The sequence below is a fragment of the Hyaena hyaena genome, unplaced genomic scaffold, assembly GCF_003009895.1.
Source record: "Hyaena hyaena isolate Hyena2069 unplaced genomic scaffold, ASM300989v1 scaffold_26, whole genome shotgun sequence".
In the NCBI taxonomy this organism is placed as follows: domain Eukaryota; kingdom Metazoa; phylum Chordata; class Mammalia; order Carnivora; family Hyaenidae; genus Hyaena; species Hyaena hyaena.
The window spans coordinates 3,018,871-3,032,761 of NW_024080658.1; the positions used below are offsets into that span (position 1 = coordinate 3,018,871).

General features: G+C 41.2%; 1 protein-coding gene and 1 long non-coding RNA gene across 3 annotated transcripts in view; one reads left to right on the forward strand and one right to left on the reverse strand.

The window, feature by feature from the left end:
• Positions 1–13,891, forward strand: part of SAMD12 (sterile alpha motif domain containing 12) — a 398,489-nt gene that overhangs the window by 264,983 nt on the left and 119,615 nt on the right. The gene's annotated exons all lie outside the window — the stretch shown is intronic.
• LOC120228665 lies at positions 485–4,107 on the reverse strand. Its single transcript, XR_005527551.1, has 3 exons — positions 3,886–4,107; positions 1,523–1,626; positions 485–902 (listed from the first exon to the last, which is right to left on the reverse strand). It is a non-coding gene; the product is annotated as an uncharacterized LOC120228665 (long non-coding RNA).

Here is a 13,891-nt window from a genome sequence, read left to right on the forward strand (position 1 = left end):
GGCACAAATGTTAAAGGGAAGCTGGCTTGCCACTTTGTGGAGCGCAAGATAGAGTGAGAAAGCCTTTAGTATATCAGCATGTATTCATTGCCACCATAATAAAGTACCACAAATTCGACAGCTTAGGACAACAGAAACGTGTCTTCTCAGTTCCAGAAGCTGGTAGTGTGACATCAGGGTGCCACGGGGGCCATGTTCCATTTGAAGGCACTAGGAAAGGGTCTGTTATGGGCCTCCCTCTCAGCTTCTGGTAATTTCTTACACGGCTACGTGCACCATTCTCCTGTGTGTGTGTCTTTGCCCAAAGTCCCCTCTTTATAAAGACACTAGTCCTATTTGATTGGGGACAACACTACTCTAGTTTGACCTTATCTTAACTAATTGGATCTACAACATCAAATAAGATCATGTTCTGATTTACTGGGGGTTGGGACTTCACTTGTGAGTTTTTGAGTGTACACAATTGAACACTTAACACACTAGGTTGTGAGATAGTAATTCCTAAAAATCTTTTACCAGGGATTATTTAATATTGTATTTAGTACTTAGGACAACATAGCTTTGCAGCCAGCCTCCCAAATAGTACAGGAAGCCAGTTCCTTGGAAAACCAATCCCAAGCCCCTCACTTGGTAGGAGAGTGGGGAAATGTCATAGTAGAAAACCCGAGAGTCATATGCACAGATGGAGGAGGGAGAGAACATGGACACTGAAGGATGAGGTAACAACAGATGGCCTGGTTGAGCCACAGCAAGAATGTTACATGATAAAGGGCTTGAGAGGCGGGGCTCGTGAACTCTTCTCAGATCTAGGAGATTTCTCTTCCTCCAGCCAAGGCCCTTTCTCCCTCCAGGTCTGGAAAGCTTCTGGCTCCACAACTGCAGCATGATGCAGAGGCCTTCAGCTGTCCAAGGAGAAAATGTTTTTAATGTTGGTTTATTTTTGAGAGAGAGAGAGAATGGGCTCGGGAAGAGCAGAGAGAGCCAAGGACGGTCATTCCAAAGCGGGCTCTGCGCTGACAGCAGTGAGCCCGATGTGGGACTCAAACTCATGAACTGTGAGATCCACTTCTAAGCCAAAGTCAGAAACTCACCCATCTGAGCTACCCAAGTGCCCCCAAGGAGAAAATATTTTTAAAAGAGCTCTCGCCATGAAAAGTGGCCTCCATGAAAAGAATAGAGGTAATTGAAATCCTTAATGCCACATTTTGGGGAAGTTGAGACCAACTGAGAAAAGTTAAGAATGATTTTCACATATATTAAGAAAGATGAAGAGCAACATTTTGTAATTTTGAGGCAAGGGGGAATCAAGAGGAGGCTTGAATGAGGAGAGGTGTGATTCAGATTAGAAGAGAACTTCCTGATAGTAAAATTACTCTGTTTAAAAAAGAAAGAAATTGTGGTAGTTTCCCTTCGATAGAAGGGTGCCCGTGTCTCTGTGACAAGCATAGTCATCCCTGAATATCAGAGAGCTGGGCTTTCCCCATCTTTTTTTCATGAACCAACAAAATACTGTGTGCATCACCTATGCCAGGTGCAGTGCTGACATCTAGGGTCATAGAGATGATGGGCGCAGGCCAGGTCTTCATAGAGCTCATTGACTCATGCTTCATGCTCAATATCTAGCTGCTGAATAAATACAGAATGAAGGCGTATAAATAGATTATACTATTTATACTATACATAGATTATATAGATTATATAAGATATATAATATCTATATATATAGATTATACTATACATAAATTATAATGCAGTGACATAGTACTAATAGCTGCCCCAATACTGAGATTATATTTCTAACTGTGGGGTGAAGTGCTTGGTGGATGAGGAGGCATTTGAGCATCTTGAAAGACAACCGTTACTTTGTGAAGTAGGCATGGAGGGATGGGGCACACACAAGAGTCATGGTGATGGACCATCTGGACTACAGCCTGACTGGAGTAGAGGTTACGTAGTAGAGACAATAGGACCAGTGATCCAGAGGTGGGAGGAGAATGAAATATACAAACCCCAGTTCTTCAGAGTCTTGTGAGCTCCTAGTGACTCTAATGGCTTATTTACCGTAAGTCAAGTCCTACTTTATTTAATACTCTCCTTGCCTGTCCTGAAAATAGGACAACCTTTTTTGAGCTTCATTTGCAAATCTATAAAATATTGCTGAGTTCATATTCTAAAAAAGAGTCACTAGTGAGGTGATTCTTCAGTTTGGGAATATTTGACCTCAGCCTTAGGTATATTTGAACATCCCTTCTCTTTCAGTAGTGACACGTTTCATGATCATGCTACAGAAAACTGAACTAGCCTGGCATCAGCTTCTTAACAGAGATTGGTGGGGCTTCGTGTAGGAGGTACATGAGAAGAAAGCATGAGCTATCTGGGATTCTCAATGAGGTTGGAGCCACAGAGCACAGGGAACTTGCCATTTAACTCTTGCCAACTTCTTGTAGAAACATCTCCTCTGTGCACAGGGAGAAGTTGGCTCTACAGAGCTCAGAGCTCAGGGAACAGGCTGCTTCAAATGCTGCCTCTTGGACCCTCTGATTCCTCCCACAAAGAAATGAGATGTAAGCCAGAGAAGAAGGAGCTGAGGTGAATCAGCTGTGAGAGTAGCCCTCCCTGTATGAGTATCTACTGAGCACTTCCTCCTTTTCAGACTGGTGCTAATGCTGGAAGGCAAATACCGTACCTTCCTGACCAGCAGGCACCCCAGGTTTTCCTTTACAGACAGACATTTCCTTTGCAAAACAGTCGAATAAGCAGTCACTGTACAACAGGAGAAAATAAGGGGATAAGCAGAGGATGCTGTGGGCCCTAGAGGGGGTATCCCTAACTCCTCCTAACAGGGCAGAGCATTCCAGGCATAGCAGCAAGATTCAAGAAGTGACTTGCTCAGTTTGCCGTTTGTGGCAGAGGCTGAGACTGAAGTGTAGATAGAAGTGTATAGTGCTAAGGGACCAGAATGTCACCTCTAAGCCCCCACAGGGCAGAGGATCCAGAGTCATTTGGCTGTAAGCCAAGGGCCCACACCTTCTGCACACACATGCACAAGCAATCATTCAAGGACACTTTCCTACCATTGCGATGGTTATGCTGAGAAAACCCGGGAAGAGCACAATTGTAAAGAGTAATTAGTGTTGTGACTAAATAAATGAACGCCACCTGTGCATCCTGTTTGGGGAAATGAGTCAAATTAGTGAAACAAGTTGCATAATCACAGCAAATGCCAATCTCAGCCATTGCCGCTATGCCGGTCATTTCTAGTTTTAATGAGTGGCTTCATGATCAGTGTTCATTCAAATGAATGAAGAGGAATTTTAGGTTTATGTTTTATTTTCAATCACATACGTAATATGTAATCATTGCCAGAAATTTTTATTTTTTTAAATTTAGTGGAGCAAGAATAAAAAAGATACTCTAAGCCCACCATGCAGAAAATGACCATCAACATTTTGGTGTATATACTCTCAGACTTTCATAAATGTGTATATTTATGAAATGTATATGCATATGTATATTTATGCATATATGCATATATATGTTTATGCATGTGTGCATATATTATGAATATGCATATGTAAAACATTATTTTGTTATTTCTTCTGGTTTCTTAGTTTACATTGGACTTTTCTTATTTGTTGCTATTTCCTTTTTCCCCTTCTCTCTTTTTTTTAAGTGGGGTTTACTTTTACTCTACGATTTGGGGGGGGGGTTGTTCATTTTCCCTTCCCCACCCCACTCCAGGAATTTGGAAGCCATGGTACTTGTTTTAAGTTCCTCTGATAGTTACTATTGAATTTTTAAATGAGTGATGTTTAAAACCCATGTTCTAAACCTACGTCTCTCAAGTTATCAATGTCCAGCATGAAACAGTGTCTGTTGACTCACCTCTGTTTACACGTGGAAAATGACATGTTTCTTCCTCCAGCTGCCCGTGTGTGCTCCCCTCTCACCCAGTTTCTGTTATTCTGCTTGGAGATTGATATCCTGGATTGTAGTGGCTAAGGTCTGGAGTAACTAAATCATTGATTCTCATATAATTGGACGTCTTGTTTCAAGAATGATAGTGTTTACATTCTTCATAGAAATGATGCTACTTAGCAATGTCTGCATTCCATTTTCCATGCTCTTGGCAAATCTCAGTTACCATAGAGAACATCAGTGTTCTAGAACCCTTTCTCAGCTGAAAATGTCTTCTCGTTGCCTTCTATTTCATACTGACAGCAGTTTGAGTGGATAATGTGAATTTGGGAATCATAGCCTAAGCATTCTCCCTGAAGACTACGTGGACAAACTACACTGACCTATTTTTCTTTCATATGGGACATATTTATTTTTCCTGGATTTGGGGAGGATTCTTTTTTTTTTTTTTTTTTTAGACTTACTGTTCAAAGCATCTAAATGTTTATCAGTTTTCACTGAGTACACAGTAAAACCCTTTTATAGTAGAGATACTTTTTTTCATTCCTGGGAAATTTCCTGCAATATATATTTTTGAGATTGGTTCTGTTGCATTGGCTCTGACTGCTTCCTCATTGATTCCTATTATACCTCTGCTACAGATTCTTTGTTGATAATTCTAGTACATCTATTCCTCTTTCATTATTCCATTTGGTTTTTTCTCCCTCTGAACTCTGGGTTCTTGTCTCAAGTTTGCACTCACCAGTTTCTAAACCAGATTGATGTTTGGATGCACTTCAGGGAATTTTGTAAATCTAGATTTCATAGCTTCACCCAAGGCCCACTGATTCAAAATCTCCTATATTTCATCCTAGGAATGTGTATTTTAAGTATCCCTTTTCTCTATATTTATCTGGGTTTGTGAACCACTGTCCTATTTCACTAATCTAATTCCATTTAATTCAGGGGTAATTCTCTTCTTTACTGCTTTTCATGCAGTTTTAAATTCTGCAATGAAATTATTTGCTTGCTTGTATTCTTTTCATAAAATCCTTTTTTATCTCTGTTTGTTGCCTCATTACCTCTCTTATAGCAACATGGTGTGTTGAGTAATTACCTTGAGAATACAAAGTAGTTACTCTTAAACTTTTGTCTTAGTCTTACGGCAATTCTTTTCTAAAGTGTGCTATTCTTTTCTTTTTTATGTGTTACATTTAGTCCCTTGTGTTTGTATTATGTTTATAATTAGTGTTGTGGAACTTTTTTATTCCCTGCTGGGGCCTATTTGAAAGCTCACTGTTCAGTGGTGCCTTAGGTGACTTCTCTGAGTCCCCAGGCACTCTTCCTTTGAGGGCTGGATGATATGCCTTTACATAGTAGGTCTTGTCATTCAGCAGCCTGAGGAGCCTGGAAAGGAGTCAGTTTTAGGAGTAGACCCAGCGATAGAATTTTGGCTTACTCAGCATTTCCTACATATCTGGGAGCTTTTGCACCAAGACCAATTTCTCCATATCTTGGGTGTATGGTTGAACCTACCCAGTATTCTGTGTACCTAGCGTGACTACCTCTACTAATATCTGTCCATCTGAATTTAGTAGAACTCACATTGGTTGGGGCAGTATCCTGTCTAGTCCTAGGATGTTTCTCCTGGTTTCTTTGTGGAATGGCCACATTGTTGACAATTGGGTTAGAGAAAAATCCCCACCTTTGCTGGAGGTGTGTGTGGTTGGGCCATGTGCATTTCCCAGACCACGTGTTCCTCCTTTTTCCTGTTAGTAAGCCCCTCTACCTCCTGTAGACTGCAGTTGGCCCTAGATCTCAAACCTCTACAGGAAGAACCTGTCTCCTTGATGTCAGAGAAATAGTCAAACACTAGAAGAAAGCTTAGTATCCATGTGCAGCTGTGGTTAATAAATGGTGTATTTGTACAGTGGAGTGTAAACACTAATAGCCATATGCTATTTTGACATATGGACAAACGTTAGAAACAAAATTGAACAAGAGTCAAATGGAAGACCCCAAACAACCCAGCCTCACTCTGAGAATGGGAACTGGTATGTCTTCCCTCAATTTGAGGCCATCTACATGGTGGCAGGGACAGGTTTCTAGATGCTTGTAAAATGGCTTTTTTAGGTGATCTAGTTCAGACTAAGGAGAGGCTATGCTCTGTCTTCTCTTTGCATTTCTGAAAGGAGGAAAGTGGGAAGCTTGCTTTACTGAGAGATTCTTCCCCAGAATCCCAGAATGCTACACTTCTTCACAGGGCATTATTACTAGTAGCATGAGGGTGAACAGTGCAGTACCATTTTCAAGCAGCACCATGTTCATACATTTTCTTTAGAGATACAGTTAGTGCCATGATGCCTGTAGGGATGAGGACAGTGAAGTTTGGTAAATTGAACGGACTTATCATCCCTCTTTCTGTCAAAGACAGAAGCCAAATTCAAATAGTCCAGAGTCCACTCGCTGTCCAGCACATCACGGAGCCTGATGCCTCAAATCTATAGTCAACTTAAGCTGAAAGATACTTCCAATCATTCAACAAATATTTATTGAGTGCCTATTATATGCTGGGCCAGTTGTTGAAGACACAGCATTGAACAAGACACACCTTTTCAATGCTGCCATGACACTTAACATATAGAATGGAATGTAGACTTTAAAGAATTGCATGAAAAGCTATTAAATAACAGTGGGGAAGAAGTTACTGTATGATAGTAGAAAAGGGGGAGAACCTAGACAGGGTCAGGAGAACGATTCCCTAAGTGACCAATAATATGAACCCCAGTTGATAAACAGGTTAAGCAAAGAAAGAAGAACAGTAATACAGTAAAGCCACCACCAGTAGGAAGAGCCTGAGGCTGGGAAGAACTTGACAAACTAAAGAAATGAGCATAAAGGCACAGTGAAGAAGGTAGTCAGGGGCCAAAAATGGGGAGCAGCGCACTCTGCAGAGCCATGTCAGCCACGAGGACCAGGATCTGCCTGTCACGCTAAAAGTAAGGGCAAGTTTCGGCAGGCTTTAAAAGTGGGAAGAGAATGTGGTCTTATCTACTGTGTTACCCACTAAAAGAGGGTGAAGAGAGTAGACCAGCTAATTCCTGAGCCAAAGTATAATTGGGAATGTTTAATAACCTGTTACATTATTGTAGATTTGCTTATAAATATCTAGCATCTAAAAAGACTACTCTCAGTCTACGGATTAAAAATTGAACATAGATCTGGCAAACCTTAAAAGACATCCCTGATGTTTACAATTTTTCAAGTTGAAAATTTGTTTTCTGAATAGAAGTCAGAATCATGATAAAACCCCCATGGATCTTGCCACAGCCCATCCTTGCTGCTCCGATGTGGCTGCCCTCCTGCCTGTGAAAGGTTGGGCTCATGAACTCTGAGGATGGCTCAAGCAGTACAATAGACCAAGGGAATCTACCACATAGCAAAATGGATGGACCTTTATTTTAAATCAACATTTTATTTTTATAGCTTCTCATTCAATGACTGTAAAGGGTCCATTCAGTTGATCTTTTTTAATATCAGAGAATTAATTTCTTTTTTAAAGTGTTTGTTTTTGAGAGAGAGAATACAAGCAGGGGAGAGGCAGAGAGAGGGAGACGCAGAATCTGAAGCAGGCTCCAGGCTTTGAGCTGTCAGCACAGAGCCCGATGAAGGGCTTGAACCAGTGAACTATGAGATAATGACCTTAGCCAAAATCAGACACTTAACCGACTGAACCACCCAAGTGCCCCAATTATTAATTTCAACATAACCTCATTTGATTGCCTGCCATCCTTCCTTTCCCACTCCCCACTTCCTCTGACATTTACCCGTTGTTTCTTCAGATACTGGAAGATAACTAATTACTTTCCAGAATAATGTGACCTACAGTGACGAATGGTCTGGTTCACACCTGTTTATTGAGTCTCTATGGCATGAAGGTACTATACATCATATACTTTGCAAATGAGTGACAAAGATGAACGAGCCAGCTTTTCTGCCTACAAGAAGCCTCCAGTTTCAGAGGTGATCAGAGGATCACAACAGGCTGTGATAGAAGTCCCACTCAACATATTCAGGGTTTACAGAAGCAAGAGAGAAACCAGGGGGACTTTTAGTTACTCTGGCATTAAGGAACTATCTTTAGGAGATTGTTTTCAAGGTATATATTGAAAGCCCATACTTTTGAAAATTGATTATGTCAGAATTCTGAGCAGTCCATTCACGTATTCTCTATGTAATTCCTTTTGCTGAGTCAATCTCTTTATTTTTTCTCCCAATCTCTTTAAACAAATCTTCTCTAAACCAACTGTGCATCTTTGGGGATCACTCATGTGCAGGTTTGCAGGCCACTGTGTGGTTACTATCTGGAAAGGATCAAAATAGCTATTGTCTACTTCTCATTTTTATTTGCTTCACTGTAAATAGGATGTACAGCTGGCAATGTTAAGCTAATTATATTTAAGCTCTTACTTTCTGCTGCTAAATGGAATCGTGTAGAAAGTATCTCCCACCCCAGAAATGGAATGTTTAATTACGTTAATCATTTTGACATTAGATGAAACACCTTGCTCTCCTTTAACCTGCTTACCATAAAGTATGAGTAGCCAAGGAAACATGCACAGGTCCCTACGGAAATACAGTGGGAAACACAGTGTGTTTAATACTTAGTAGAAATCCACTTCGGCCACAGCGTAGCAGTTCCTTAATGAGGGGGGCAGGGAAGGTGAGGCGATGTCCCTGTATACCAATTCCAGGACAGATTTATGAACTTCTAAACTCATGAACATACATTCCTAAATAAGTTGCAGTGGTTCATTCTCCCTCTCCCTGGTACCTACCTGTCATCCTCCTAGAAATCTGAAGCAGTATGATTCACACTCTAAGCCGTCAGGCCAGAAGGACAGTGTGACCTGGAACGGACTTTGGGTATTAAAATACAGAATCTTCGGGGCGCCTGGGTGGCTTAGTCGGTTAAGCGTCCGACTTTCGCTTAGGTCATGATCTCGCGGTTCATGGGTTCGAGCCCCGCGTCGGGCTCTGTGCTGACTGCCAGCTCAGAGCCTGGAGCCTGTTTCAGTCTGTGACTCCCTCTCTCTCTGACCCTCCCCTGCTCACGCTGTCTCTCTCTCTCTCTCCTAGAAATAAATAAAACATAAAAAAATTAAAAAAAAAAATACAGAATCTTCCCCAAGCCACCCCCAGCTTGGGACCCTGAGGTTTTAGCCTCTCTTAGGAGGTGAAATTTCATGGCTTACCCCTCAGTTATGGTGACTTTATGCCAGTTCAGGCCCAAAGATAATTGCTCTGAAATTCTTTATGAGGAGACCTCATTTATCATTTGCATATTAGATCCCCTGCAATGGTCTGGCAGGCATCAGAGAGTAAATCTATCCTCTGGCTGTGACTTTTACGTGTGCGCTCACATGCACACACACACACCAATTTGACACAGTGGAGCAGGGTGCTGTTATTGAGAAATTGAAGCACCAGGTGTGATTAAATAAGATCACACTTTTCATCCTCTCTTTAATTTCACATCACTCTTCAGCAGCTGAATCCATGCACACCCCCTGTGGTGTCAGGCTGCACTGTGCATTTCTAGTATGTCCAGCAGAGCGGTGCCAAAATGTTTCCAAAGGAAGCCACCTGCTGGGCTTCTGCAAGTCAAATCTGCTTTTGTCTCCAAATTACTCAGTGTTGCTAGATCTGGTTTATTAAACCATTAATTTTCCTAGAAGATAAGACTTCTGGTACTTTTACATCATTGATGCTCAGTTTCAACTCAAAGTAGTTTCAAAGCATAGAGACGACTACAGTCAAGGATAGACAAACAAGTAGACATCTTCGCAGGTTTTCTCCTTAGCCCCTCTTATTTCCTCCCCAACTCCCCCACATCTCTCCACACCCACCCCAATTCTCTGCCTCTAGGATTAGAAATTCGAAATGGTAGGGCTCCTGGGTGGCTCAGTTGGTTGAGCATCCGACTTCAGCTCACGTCACGATCTCACAGTTTGTGGATTCGAGCCCCACATCAGGCTCTGTGCTGACAGCTCAGAGCCTGGAGCCTGTTTCGGATTCTGTGTCTCCCTCTCTCTCTGACCCTCCCCTGCTCACGCTGTCTCTCTCTCATACACACACAAATAAATAAAACATTAAAAAAAAAAAGAAATTGGAAATGGCATGATTATATTGCATTTGAAAGCATGTACTGAGAAGCTACATGTGTGGCATTCTTGATGCCATTGAAAATTGAAATTGAGGCAAGAGAACATTTCTAAGATTAGGGTTCAGTGTGTCTGACCCTGCCATTTAGCAGTTCAGGACTTCCAGGAATAAAGGAGCATCCCTGAGCGGAGAAGCTACCAGGGGTCACATTGCACCCCCAGCATGGTGGTAAGCCCCATCATCAATGCAGTCTCTAGAGAGAAAGGAATAGCTGTCGTTCACAGCTGTGTATATTCTTCCTTTGTAGCCAGAGGCCAATCACAATGACCAGTCATGGGTCAACTGTGCAGCATGGTGTAGGTTAATTCATTCCACAAAGACAGATGGAAACCCTATTTGCCAGGTGCTGTCCTAGGTGGCACAGAACAAACACCTCACTGCTCTAAGGAAGCTTATCCATTCTTCCTGATCTGACCTCTGCTTACTTCTCCATTCTCATCCACTCATCCATTCACCACCAGCCTGCTCTGCTAACATCCTAACAGTAACTTGCATTCCCATGAGTATGATGCAATTTCTTTGCTTCCATTCATTCAGGTCCACGTGCCTGGGGAGCCTGGACCTGCTTCTGGCCCCGTTATCCTTCTTAACTCCCAGCCAGATGTTGAGTCTCATTTCCTCCAGCTACTGCCCCAAGCCTCACCTCTCCTCTGAGCTCACCCCAGTGTGTCTTTTTGTCTTTCATCCCTAATTTAACCTTTTCAGGGGTAGAGACTGTGTTTTATGGTCCACGTTCTGCTTAACACATAATGGGAACTCAATAAATATTTGTTGAATTAATCATTGAATTCACTTATAACCTCGAATAAGATCCATATGCACTCATTTACCCCACATGTAATTTTTGTAAGACCCACAAGATAGCTCTTAAATCACAAGTGGAGAGATTGTGACATTTGTAATCATGAACACCCTAATCGTAGTGAGAATTAACACCGCCATGTACCTTCTTATGAAAATCACCTCCTCTCCCTGGTATACTTTTTAATAAGAGTGGAACCCCTTGGCAAAATTAAATTGGAACCGTTAGAAATATTAGGTGGTTCTTTGTTGGAATCACTCTTGGAGAATTACCAAGCCTGTGCTTTCCTTACCAAGTACAAATTAAAATTTACTTTAAACATAATAAGAAACAGATTTACATCTAAGAAAAATAGACATGCATGTAGATAGAAGTCACCAGGTGAAAATGAAGCTGTGTCTGGATGGTGAGATTAGGGTCTTTTTTCCTTTTTTAAAAAAGCTTGATATTTTATAATTTACTTTGATAGAAAAAGTATTAAAAAGAAAAACCAGAATCTTCTTGAAGAAGCTCATATTTAGGAGTTTTGCTTTACCTGTATGAGGTCAAGTTAATCAATTAAAGGTTTTCCCTGACCAAACAAATATTTTGTCCGTGCTATAGTGTTGGATAGAATTTTTTTTATCTCAGCCTTTTTATCAGCAAGATGTTCATTCATTCATTCAACAAATAAACATTACATATCTCCTCTTTGTCAAGCACTTAAATATGCACTTTTCTCTATTAATGGTAATGATAATTTGTAAAAGATACATGTATCAAATCCTTATAGTGTATACCTTTAATGTACGGTGTTGTATGTCAACTACATCTCAGTAAAGCTAGAAAAATATCATGATGACAGACTTCAGAGTCCTTGCTACCACTCAAAGCTCTTTCCCATACATTAGACATACTATCAGAATCCTATAAAGTAGCTAGGACATGTGTATTAGTCACAAATACACTAGCCACTCACAAATAAATTCCAAAAAGCTAGTGGCTTAATTCTCTCTTATTTAACAACTCTAGCCAAAGGTTGCAGGTCAGAGACTGGCTGTTTTACACAGCCATTTAGGGACCCAGGCTCATAGCGGCTCTGCACCTTTAACAAGCCACTTCTGAGATTGCTCTGGTCCTCACCATCCAAACCTGGAAGTAAAGGGCCTTGACCAAGAAACAGGTTACACATGACACTTGTGCCTACATTCTGCTGGCAAGAGTTTAATTGCGTCACCACACAAGCCTTAAGGGGAGTTTGGAATTGTAGTCTAGTCTTGTATTCAGGGCAAAGGGAAGAATAGATTTTGCTTGGTAGCTGCAGTCTCTCCCGTAGCAGATGTTTTTAAATTGCCATTTGTCAGCTGAAAACAACTAAGGCTGAAAGAAGTTGACGTGCTTACGGTCACTCTGTTAAACATGAAAAATCAGAATTAGAAGTCAAGATCCTGAATGCTGGATCCTTCCATCATGTGTGCTGCCTAGAAGCTAAGTGATAGGAGAATACTGGCTTTGGAGATGCATCCCCAGTGAATTTCCTACTCATGGCCTGCATGAATCTGGATAGTCACAGCACAGCACAGAATTCGATATTCTTGTCCTGCCTTACTTGATTCAGTCTAGACCAGAGAGGGGATCCTCCTATTGTTTGAGAAAAGGCCAAACACTACGTTGCAGACATGTTAGTGTAAGCAATGTGTTTGGCTTTCCAGCGGCTCCAAAAACAAGTGTGAGAACAGTCTTAATAAAATCCATACCCATGCTAAAAGTTGAAGCACTGTTCACAGGCATGAATATAGCCGGGCTGTCCCTGTCTTTTTCCTCAGTTGCTCCCTATCCAGTGGCTCATTTAATGACTATGGAGAGCTTATGATGTGCCAGGTACAGGGCTACAGAGAGGATCAAGACAGACACAAGCCCAGCCATGATGGAGCTCATCATAGAGAATAATGGTGGAAGTCCTCTTCCAGATATAGCTTTGGGGAAAGCATTTCTGAGCAAGTAATATTTAAGCTGAGTCCCAAAGGATGAGAAGGAATCCATTATGTGAAGAACAGATGGGGAGAGTCTCTCAAACAGAAAAACACAGTATGAGCAGTGGTCTGAGCAAGAATGTGGTACATTCAAGGGCCTGAAGGTGTCCCTTGCATCCAGGGATATTGAGTGAAGGGAAAATGGTCAAGATGATACTGGCTAAAGTATGCTTATTATACCCACACAAGCTATGAGGTGGGTTCCTGCTGTCATCCCCACTTTACACGTAAGGAAACTGAGGCATACAGAAATTAAATAGCTAAAGAATTTGCAAAGTGTCATACAGCTAAATCACAGGGCCAACATTTAAATTCAAGGAGTCTAGACTTGTGGAATGATTGTGTTGGACACCTGAAGCTATAACAGTGCTAACCATACCTCAGTTTAAAAAAAAAAAGGGGGGGGGTCTAGTTCCAGAGGATACTCCTGTACCCTTGCATTACACCACCATTCTACCAGAGGAAGACTCAAAACCTGCCAGTCTCCATAAACAGTTTTTCTCTCCTTTAATTAAAAACAAAACCAACAAACCACCTCCCACTCTTAGCTGAATGTTCTTAACCTAAGAAGAATGTTCTTAACTTTCTTAATCCCTTAACCCAGGATCCCTTTCTCCTCCAAGGGAACCATGGATAGAACTTAGTGGGGCTGATGAGTTTAGGTGTATGTATATGTTATATTTTACAGAATACTGTATTACATGCAGTGTATATGTCATCAAATTTTACTGAAATTTAGCATTTTATTATGAATACAACAAAACCTCAATACTCTTCGCAATTTATATGACTTTGTCACCAGAACCACAAGTAAGTTGTAATCACATTAAGACTTGTTGAAGATTTCTTGAAACATCATATGCACTCATCACTACTGCCAAATTACAAAAGTTATTATTTCTGCCAGTAAGTTTTATTCTATAGTGCACTGACAAAGATACACATGTATTGTTAA